Raw genomic sequence first — 10,991 nt, forward strand, 5'->3', positions numbered from 1 at the left:
GCAAAACACTAACGCGAGCTAGCAGCTTGACAACCAAATACCAGACGATTAATAGTAGCTGTAGAATAGTTGTACAAGCAGTAGTAGTACTACCTAAAGTTCAAGCAGCGGTAGTACTATAAATAGCTGTTAGAGTCGTAGAAGTAGTATCAGCATTTGTAATAGTATTACAAGTTGTAGTAGCAGTGCCAGTATCAGCAGCAGTAGTCAGTGTACTACCACCACTACTAGTAGTAGTCACATTACTATTAATACCACCAATACTAACTGTAACCCTAACCTAGAGAGAGAAATAATTAAATAATGGATGATTAAATAATAATAATATTAATACTTAAGTTATTTATTGTAAAATTAAATAAACTCTATATTGTTCTAGTCTATCTCCTTGTTATATGTACATATAATCCTAAAGAGAGATATAAAAAAATAAATAATATTAATAATAATTGTGTTTTTTATTGTAAATATCAAAAAACTCTATCCTGTTGTAGTCTAGCTCCTTGTTATATGTATATAACAGCCTAGAGAGAGGTACATAAATAATAATAAATTCATATTAATAAGAAATAAATAGATTACATTTACAATTAAATCTTTTGATCTCAAAACATTTTCTATGTATCTAGGTATTTACATGTATATATTTAATGGCTGAACTTAAAAGATTCCCTGGCCTCTGGACCTACCACAGATATGAATCAGTAGATAGGATACATCGCTTTGAGCTGCGCGCTACGGCGAGGCTAAGCTAGTGGGGGCAAAGTTTCAGAGCATGCTGTTGATGTAGATGGTGTGAAAACTAAAACAAGAAGTATGCCGTCTCACTATGCTGCATACAATTGCACACTACGTCATACGATTGAGACAAGGAAACTTGGAATGACTTTTCATAAGTAAGAATAGTTTTTTGGCTTTTTTTCATCATTAAATCTTGTTGAGAGCTTCCAATCTATGAGAGCTAACTTGTTAGCTGCTAGCAAAACACTAATGCGAGCTAGCAGCTTGACAACCAAATACCAGACGATTAATAGTGGCTGTTGTATAGTTGTACAAGCAGTAGTAGTAATACTAAAAGTACAAGCAGCAGTAGTAGTATATATAGCTGACATGTTTAGTTCTAGTATCAGAAGTAGTGTTGTCAAAAATATCGATTTATCGATAAATATCGATAATTATGAACTAAAAACAATTCAATATGAATTTTCCCATATACCGATACTCAGTTTGTACCTCTCCCTTTGGTCGCAAAACAGCGCCACCCGTACACAGCACACACGCTGCTGCCTGCCTGCTGCAGCCCCTCCCCTGTCTCCACGCACCATGTGAGTGCTGCTACTGCTGCGTGCTAGGTGCTCGCTTGCTACTATTTTTCTATTTTTGCGGTATGTAAACGAGTAAACGGTATGTAAATCAAGATGGCAATGGCATGTGCCGGACCTTCGCCACCCGTTTTAATTGACAAAAGAAACACCAGAAGTGCTGTGTGGAAATATTTGGTTATGAACCCGAAGAACACGGACAGCCAAAGGACACAAACAAGCCGAGATGCAAGCGATGAAATCGAATTGTACCGACGAAGGGAGCCAACACAAGCAACCTTGCAGCACACCTCCAGGACAAACACCCGGACCTGTACAAGGAGTTTAAAGAGGTTGGTAGCTTAAATGAGTCATTAAAATCGGCCCGCGAGCTCAGTAAACGTGTTGAGTGTGTGTGTGTGTTGTTGTCTTGTTAGCGAATAGCGATGGCTAAAGCTAGCAAACAATAGGCTGCATATCTGTTCTAGAGAGTTTGTAATATGAATAGAAACCAAGATGATGTAGGAGTAGACCATGATAAAAAAGAAACTAAGTTTGACGCTGTTGTGCTTCACTACTTTTATGTATTTCTAAGTTAAATTGATAAGTCATTGTAAAGGCCTGATTCAAACTAACAACTTAAATGCTGTAACCTGCGAGCCACAACACAAAGTTCATTCCTTTTTACCAGAGTCTAAGTTAACTGCATCATCTTATTTTCTATTCATATCAACCAATCTAAGTTATTCTCTTTGAATCAGGCCTTTAAAATAACTTTATTGTCATATCAATTAATCTTCTAAGAAATAAACCAAAGTACACAAAAGTAAAGTAGTGTAGTGAAGTACATCACTACTTTACTTAAATGTATACTGCTTTGGTTTATTTCTAAGATTAATAGATAGATAGATAGATAATAGTTATTATAGAAGCCTGATTCAAAGCAAAAAAAATCTGTTTATAAAACTTCTAAAAATAGATTGTTCTATTTCTTTCAGCGCAAGACAGATCCTGAGGTGTCTGAATCTCAACGTGCAGCCAGTCACTGTCCATCACCGTCACAGCCAAATATTGTAGAAGCCTTGGAACGACAAAGGCCTTATGACAAAGACTCGCGAGAGGTCAAGAGGCTCAACAGAGCTGTAGCGACTTACATTTACATGGACCAGGTCCCTGTTTACACTGTAGAGAAGCCTGGGTTCCAACAGCTTCTTCAGCAGTTAAACAATAAATATTCCCTTCCATCACGTAATTATTTCATGTACACTGAAATCCCAGCCCTGTACAATGAAATAAAAAATACTGTCACAGACAGTCTTCAGGGGAATCACTTCTTTTCCTGCACCACTGACCTATGGACCAGCAGGGCCAACTCCTGTTTCATGGCAGTAACTCTACAGTTCATAACAGACTCCTGGAAGATGCAGAGCTGGTGCTTGGGCTGTGCCGGGATGCACTCGGATCACACAGGGGACAGCTTGAAGGAGGCATTGGAGGAGATGGTACAAGAAACATGGAAGCTGGACATGTCGAACATGGCCGGTATTACTACTGATAATGCCTCAAATAATAAGAAGGCATTTGAGGAGGCCTTCACATGGGTCTCCTGTTTTGGCCACAACATTCACCTTGCTGTTAACAAGGGCCTGAATACAAGCCGTGTGCCTGAAGTACTGTCCAGATTAAGAAAGACTGTTTCTGCGTTCAGCAGGTCTCCAAAGATGTATCGAAAGTTAAAGGGAAAACAAAAAGATTTGAAGCTAGAAGAGCACAAATTGATCCACGATGAGCCCACGCGCTGGGACTCAACATATCAAATGGTGGAAAGATTCTTAGAGCAACAGCAAGCAGTCTGTGCAGTCGGAAAAAATGGTACCTCAAGCCCAGAGATGAGGACATTGAAGCTCTTCAGGCAGCGCAAGAGATATTGAGCCCCCTCAGTGGTTACACCGATGCACTTAGTGGTGAAAAACATATCACTCTCTCCGCTGTCCTTCCCCTATATTGGAAGATATTCAATCATTTGACAGTTGAGGAAAGTGACAGTAACCTAAAACGTCAAATTAAAGAAGCTATTGGAGGGGATCTCAAACAAAGATATGAGAAGCAGAGTCTGCAGCTACTACTGAACATAGCCACGTTTCTTGACCCACGATTCAAGGACAGTTTTGTTACTATGAAAGAAGAGGTAAAACAAACTCTTGGCAATGCAGTAGAAAGTCTGCCAACAGGCCAAGGCCCAAGTTCACAAGCACAACCTCCTCCAGAATTCCCTCAGCCGTCAAAGAAAAAGAAAACAGATCTAAAGGGACTGCTATTCAGCATACAGGGGGGGAAAAAACGTCATGATGTTGTAGATGAGGAGGAAGCCACTGTAGGACTCAAAAAGAGTTCATGATGTATGAAAGAATCCCTGAAGAAAAAAACAAAGGACCCACTCGAATGGTGGGGAGAAAATGATAAATTGTTACCTCACCTTGCCCACTTTGCTAAGAAGTATTTGTGTATCTCTGCTTCAAGTGTAGCATCAGAGCGTGTATTTAGTACATCTGGGCTCATTTGCAGTCCAAGAAGGGCACAACTTACAGAGGAGCACATTGACATGTTGGTGTTCCTAGCTAAAAATCTGAGAGGGCCAGAAGGAAAGCAAAAGAAAATCTAGCTAGTAGCTACAGAAGTTTTTGTACTTGAATTTAAAAATGCTTAAGATTGCACTGATTTCCTTTTCCCTGTTTTTTCAATTTCTGTAAAAAGTGCCATAACTGCCTTTTGAATGTGTGACAATCTGAGGCTTTTGAATAAGCACACTACTGTGATAAGCACACTACCTCCTTGATATATTTTTCATTTCTTAATTATTATCGCATGCACAAATTGCACATACTGTTATTGTGAGAGAGAATAGTTATTAGTATTACTCCAGTTCCAGAGTCCAGACAGTTCATAATTTTTTGTAGTCTACTACTTGCACTTGACTGTTACTTGAAAATAGAAGACTGTGCTGCTTTTATTTTTACTTGAACTTAAATGCCCGGCCTGCCTTAAGTGTGTGACTCAGGCTTTTTGTATTTGTTTTGAATTTGAGCATTGTTACTGCTTCAGGGATTTGTGTGAAATCTTCATTCATTAAACATACTTAACTTGCTGACTGTATTATAGTTGGAACTGGAAACTGTTGAAAGTACAGACAGATTGCACATCTTTTATTTGATTTTTTGATATTTTATTTGTACTACTAAGGACTAAATAGACTGAGTGAAATGTGAAAACGTGCACTACCGTTTGTTCTGTCATTTTCTTAAAATAAAAAGAAAACATTTTGGACAGAGATCTTATGGTTGCGTGGTATCGAAAATCGTATCGAATATCGATATTTTTTCAAAATATCGATATCGAAGTTAGAAATCCAGTATCGTGACAACACTAATCAGAAGTACAAGAAGGAAAATGGAAGTTTAGTTCTGCTATGTCAAAGATTTCAGGAATAAAATAACTAAATGAGTCTTTATGCCTCCAACTTTATTTTACATTGTGAAATAATCACAATAGCAGAGAAAACCTGAGAGAATAATTTCCTGAAATAAGTCTATCAAGGAAAAGCAGCTTTTTATCCTGAAAGATCAGAATGAGCTCCAACATCTGCATCTGACAGCATCAAGTCAACCAGAAAGAAAATAAAAAAACAAAATGACTTCTTTCTGATCACATCTGTTCCACTGCTCACATTCTTCACCTTTATAGTTCACTTTTAAAAGTTCAGCAGACAGGTGCTCTGCTTTGGAGTGTGACAATGTCGTCAGTGTTGTGGAAGGTGAAGTTTCCGTTTCACCCACAGCGTGCTTTAGGACACCCCGGTCGGACTGATGTTTGAAAAAACTGACCGACAGCTCAGATTTAACTGTCTGTGGTTCCGTTTTGATGGATGTTAAACTTTCACTCATTGTTTCAGACTAATCGATGAGCTCCAAATGTGTTTGGGAATGACCCTGACACCATTCAGGCCACGATTTAAAATACTGGCAGGACAAGCTTCAGCTCAGTTCTCCCATTAAGCAGCAGGGGATATAAGGGGAGGGATATAAGACAGGAAAAAATGGAAAAGTCTTCAATTGTTTACATTTTTGGAGATTTAGGTATTATAAATATGTATTTAAGTTGATTCAGGTTGTTCAGTCATTTTTTTTTCAAGTTCTACACTTTATTAAAGATGTTCAGTGATAACAAAAGTTAATAAATATTGTCAAAATGTTTTTGAATTGTACCGAATTTACTTGATTTGATGGGCAGTTATTGATTATATGCAAATGCCAATAAAACTACCAGGTTACATCAATATCACACTAATTCATGTTAGACTTTATCATGTCCTGGACCTTTGCTTTATTACATTTCCTCTGATTGGACCTCTTTGAATTTTTGTTGAATACCCCTGCCATAGATTATTATGTGGTTCAAAAAGCACAAAATGATGTTGCCTGAAATTGTCATGTATGATATGTGGTTCAAAAAATGTCATAGTGCAGTATATTGTCAAAATAGTATGTTATTCAAGAAAACATCAGAGTATAATATGTGATCTAAAAAATGCCGTAGAATAATAATTCATTGCACAAGTAAAAGTATAGTAATTTTTAAAACTGTTTAAATTCTTATATGTTACCAAAAAACAAAAGAATGTAAACAAAAAAAGTCATAGCAGAAGAATATGTTAATTAAAAAAAGCCTATGGTATAGCATGTTACCCAACAAACATCATAGTTTAGCATGTCACTCTAAAAACGTCATTGTATAACATGTCACTCTAAAAACGTCATAGTATAGCATGTCGCTCTAAAAACGTCATAGTATAGCATGTCGCTCTAAAAACGTCATAGTATAGCATGTCGCTCTAAAAACGTCATAGTATAGCATGTCGCTCTAAAAACGTCATAGTATAGCATGTCGCTCTAAAAACGTCATAGTATAGCATGTCGGTCTAAAAACGTCATAGTATAGCATGTCACTCTAAAAACGTCATAGTATAGCATGTCGGTCTAAAAACGTCATAGTATAGCATGTCACTCTAAAAACATAGTATAGCATATCACTCTAAAAACGTCATAGTATAGCATGTCGGTCTAAAAACGTCATAGTATAGCATGTCGCTCTAAAAACGTCATAGTATAGCATGTCGCTCTAAAAACGTCATAGTATAGCATGTCGCTCTAAAAACGTCATAGTATAGCATGTCGGTCTAAAAACGTCATAGTATAGCATGTCGCTCTAAAAACGTCATAGTATAGCATGTCGCTCTAAAAACGTCATAGTATAGCATGTCGCTCTAAAAACGTCATAGTATAGCATGTCGCTCTAAAAACGTCATAGTATAGCATGTCGCTCTAAAAACGTCATAGTATAGCATGTCGGTCTAAAAACGTCATAGTATAGCATGTCACTCTAAAAACGTCATAGTATAGCATGTCGGTCTAAAAACGTCATAGTATAGCATGTCACTCTAAAAACATAGTATAGCATATCACTCTAAAAACGTCATAGTATAGCATGTCGGTCTAAAAACGTCATAGTATAGCATGTCGGTCTAAAAACGTCATAGTATAGCATGTCGCTCTAAAAACGTCATAGTATAGCATGTCGCTCTAAAAACGTCATAGTATAGCATGTCGGTCTAAAAACGTCATAGTATAGCATGTCGCTCTAAAAACGTCATAGTATAGCATGTCGCTCTAAAAACGTCATAGTATAGCATGTCGCTCTAAAAACGTCATAGTATAGCATGTCGCTCTAAAAACGTCATAGTATAGCATGTCACTCTAAAAACGTCATAGTATAGCATGTCGGTCTAAAAACGTCATAGTATAGCATGTCACTCTAAAAACATAGTATAGCATATCACTCTAAAAACGTCATAGTATAGCATGTCGGTCTAAAAACGTCATAGTATAGCATGTCGGTCTAAAAACGTCATAGTATAGCATGTCGCTCTAAAAACGTCATAGTATAGCATGTCGCTCTAAAAACGTCATAGTATAGCATGTCGCTCTAAAAACGTCATAGTATAGCATGTCGCTCTAAAAACGTCATAGTATAGCATGTCGCTCTAAAAACGTCATAGTATAGCATGTCGCTCTAAAAACGTCATAGTATAGCATGTCGCTCTAAAAACGTCATAGTATAGCATGTCGGTCTAAAAACGTCATAGTATAGCATGTCACTCTAAAAACGTCATAGTATAGCATGTCGGTCTAAAAACGTCATAGTATAGCATGTCACTCTAAAAACATAGTATAGCATATCACTCTAAAAACGTCATAGTATAGCATGTCGGTCTAAAAACGTCATAGTATAGCATGTCGGTCTAAAAACGTCATAGTATAGCATGTCGGTCTAAAAACGTCATAGTATAGCATGTCGCTCTAAAAACGTCATAGTATAGCATGTCGCTCTAAAAACGTCATAGTATAGCATGTCGGTCTAAAAACGTCATAGTATAGCATGTCGCTCTAAAAACGTCATAGTATAGCATGTCGCTCTAAAAACGTCATAGTATAGCATGTCGCTCTAAAAACGTCATAGTATAGCATGTCGCTCTAAAAACGTCATAGTATAGCATGTCGCTCTAAAAACGTCATAGTATAGCATGTCGCTCTAAAAACGTCATAGTATAGCATGTCGGTCTAAAAACATCAGAGTATAGCCTTTTGGTCCACAAAACACAGCCTGCTCAAACTCTTGGTATAGGACCTCACCACATGGGTCAAGAAGGTTTCCTTCTCATTTCTACTCTGAAGCTCACCTTCTCCTGCTCAAACTGCTGACAAATGTTTCTGCTGCTCCAAAATCTGGTCTCCAGAACTTCCTAAAATCTCTCAAAGTCTCTTCTGCTGCAGGTTGCTTTGTAGAACTATTACAGAAAACCTCACTAAACCACATGGAGGGGCCTCAAGACAGTCGTCCAAATGAAACTGTACAAAAACCAAACTAGCACAACCCAAACGCTAAAGTCTCCTGCAGCCTACCAGAGAACCTCTTTAAACAGAAAATCAGGACAGGAACTCTTACCTTCTGGACAACCAACGTTGGTTCACAAACAAGGATACAGAATGTGTCTGAGCAAAAACCTCTAAAGACTCACTACAGCCAAGATAAAGACACAACTCAGCTGCACCAAACCTGCACCAAACCCACTAATCACTGCACACATTAGCACCATGTGCTAACTGTGGCTAAAGAACCACATTTACCAAGACAACTATCCAGTACAAAGCCCTAAAACACACCAAGAAACACATTAAAGACCATTTTACTGCTGGAAGCTGCAAGCCAACGCCTAAAGAACAAACTAAAGCAACAGAGCCAAACCCGGTTCAGTGGTAAAGAGAAGCAGAGGAAATGTTTGACTACAACCAAATGAAGCAGGAAGACACTGAGCTGCTCAGATGTTCCTGATAACACCCATAGATATATACAAACACTAGATGGCTCATGAGCGCTGTCAGCCTATGGGGAGCAACGTCGCCGCATGGCGGCCATCTTGGGACAGGGCTGCTCATAACATTAAAGTCAATGGAGCATGGATTTTAAAATCACTGTAGATTGCTCAATTTTCAACCGATTTTACAACAGCTTGGTTTTTTATAAACGTCAGAGATGTACTTCTTTTTCTGCTTACTTAAGAATAATTGAAACCATTGAATTCATATAAAAATTATATTAAGTAGATAGGTTTTAAAGAAATAGCTATACACACACAGATATTATACTGTCAATCTTTAATATTTACAATATTCAAATCGACAAAATAAATAAATGATGATGAATAAATAACAAAAAAGTAACGCTAAAATAAAAAAAAATAATGACATTTGAACAAAAAATAAATAATGAATAAAGAAAAATAATAACAGGGTTCCCACTCTTTTCAATAAATCATTTTCCAGGATTTTTGCAATGTCCCATAACCAGCTGAAGTTACAACAATGCAGTGGGCAATTTTTAAGTTAATCTCGCCTTCTTAAAAAAACAAGATTAAAGGTTGATGACCAATATCTCTAACTAGCTGCACAGTATCATGTTAAGCTTTTGAATTTATTTCTAAATCTCGGGCATGAAAATTGTCTGCTAGCTGTCTTTTTAGTCAAAGGTTATTTAGTGTCTTACTATTCTTAATTTATGGTTTATACTTATATTGTAATCTTCAGAATTTTATCCTGCTGGTTTGACGATTGCAGCGAGGACCTTACACTTCTCTAAACTTCAGGCTGCCACTGCCAAAAAAGAAAAAATTAACACAGATATCATCTTTTTTCAGCATGAATGGATGTAAATGTAATTTTAATATTTAGCATTGCACTTCTTTATTACTATCAGCTTTCTAATGCACAGATAAAAACAAAGCTCAACCAAAATCAATGCACAACAAACAGAGACGTTGTCTTTTCTTTTCATGAACCCTGTGCCTACATTACCCACAATGCATTTCGGCTGCAGGCTAACCATAGACTGTATATATAGTGGACGTAGCATCTGGCTCCAGAATTGAAGCCAACCCCGAAGTGTCAAAAACTTGCAATATCATGCCGTCCGCTAGGGTTGGCTCCAAAAAGCTTTTTCTCCATAGACCCCAATTCATTTTTGGAAAAAATAAAATTTGATAGACTGATGTTCTACAGCTCAGGATTTTTTTCCCGTTAGTTTTCATGGTCAAAATGAGAGATCAGGTGGCCGATCTTAAAATAAATCAATACTGAATTTTAAATAAATCGTTAAAGTTGGTGGAGCCAGGAGGCGTGGCTATACTTGATAGACAGCAACAGAAGCCTCTGCGGTAAAATGTGGGCGGGATAAGAGAGTCCTCAGCCAATCCTGCCCCGAGTTGCTCTCCGGTCCAGTCTGTTTGATGACGCTTTTTACGTCACTGGCTCCAAAAAATCCAAAACGGCGACCAGGAAGTAGCAAAATCCAGGCTTCATTTTCTCGGCGTTGAAACCAACGGGTGACGTCACGGTTAGTTTACACCTGAGGCTAACTAATCCAGGCATAGATGTATACAAACAATAAGTCTAAGGTCTCAATCAAAGTATCTTAAAAAGCAAATACATACAACCACAACCACAAAGAATGTAATTTTGCCTAAAGATTAGGTTCTCAAAAAACGTTGGTCTCAGGAAAACCTAATAATTGAAAATCAGATTGTGTTCTCAGCCTTAAGTAGCCAGGCAGAAAAGACACAGAACTATGCCTCATTTTTCAAAATGAAAAGCTGTAATAAACTAAACCGTTTGTAAATCAATCAAGGATTGAGCGAATTATGAGTGCTAAAGTGAGGAAATCATCCACCTCACCATAGACTACAGTACAGCGCGCCAGAGCAGTCCCTTGTCCTAAGATGGCCGCCAAGTGATGACACTTACTGGAAGTCCAGAGGGCTGGCTTAGGCCCCATCCACACGAAGACAAAACGAGGTCTAAACGCATAAGTTTCTTGTCGAATCTGTGTATCATCCACACGAAGACAGCGTTTTGAGGTCTGTAAACGATCGTTTTTGAAACCAGGTTCCAGAGTGGAAAGATTTTGAAACGCCGTATAGGCAGCTCCGTGTTTACTGGCTATCCGCTACTTTTCAGATACGCTTGCGTCACAGTTTCGTATCTTCATTGGCACGCATGCGCCACACGCGGCAGCAAAGCTAGT

The sequence above is a fragment of the Acanthochromis polyacanthus genome, chromosome 4 (genome assembly GCF_021347895.1).
Source record: "Acanthochromis polyacanthus isolate Apoly-LR-REF ecotype Palm Island chromosome 4, KAUST_Apoly_ChrSc, whole genome shotgun sequence".
NCBI classification, from domain to species: domain Eukaryota; kingdom Metazoa; phylum Chordata; class Actinopteri; family Pomacentridae; genus Acanthochromis; species Acanthochromis polyacanthus.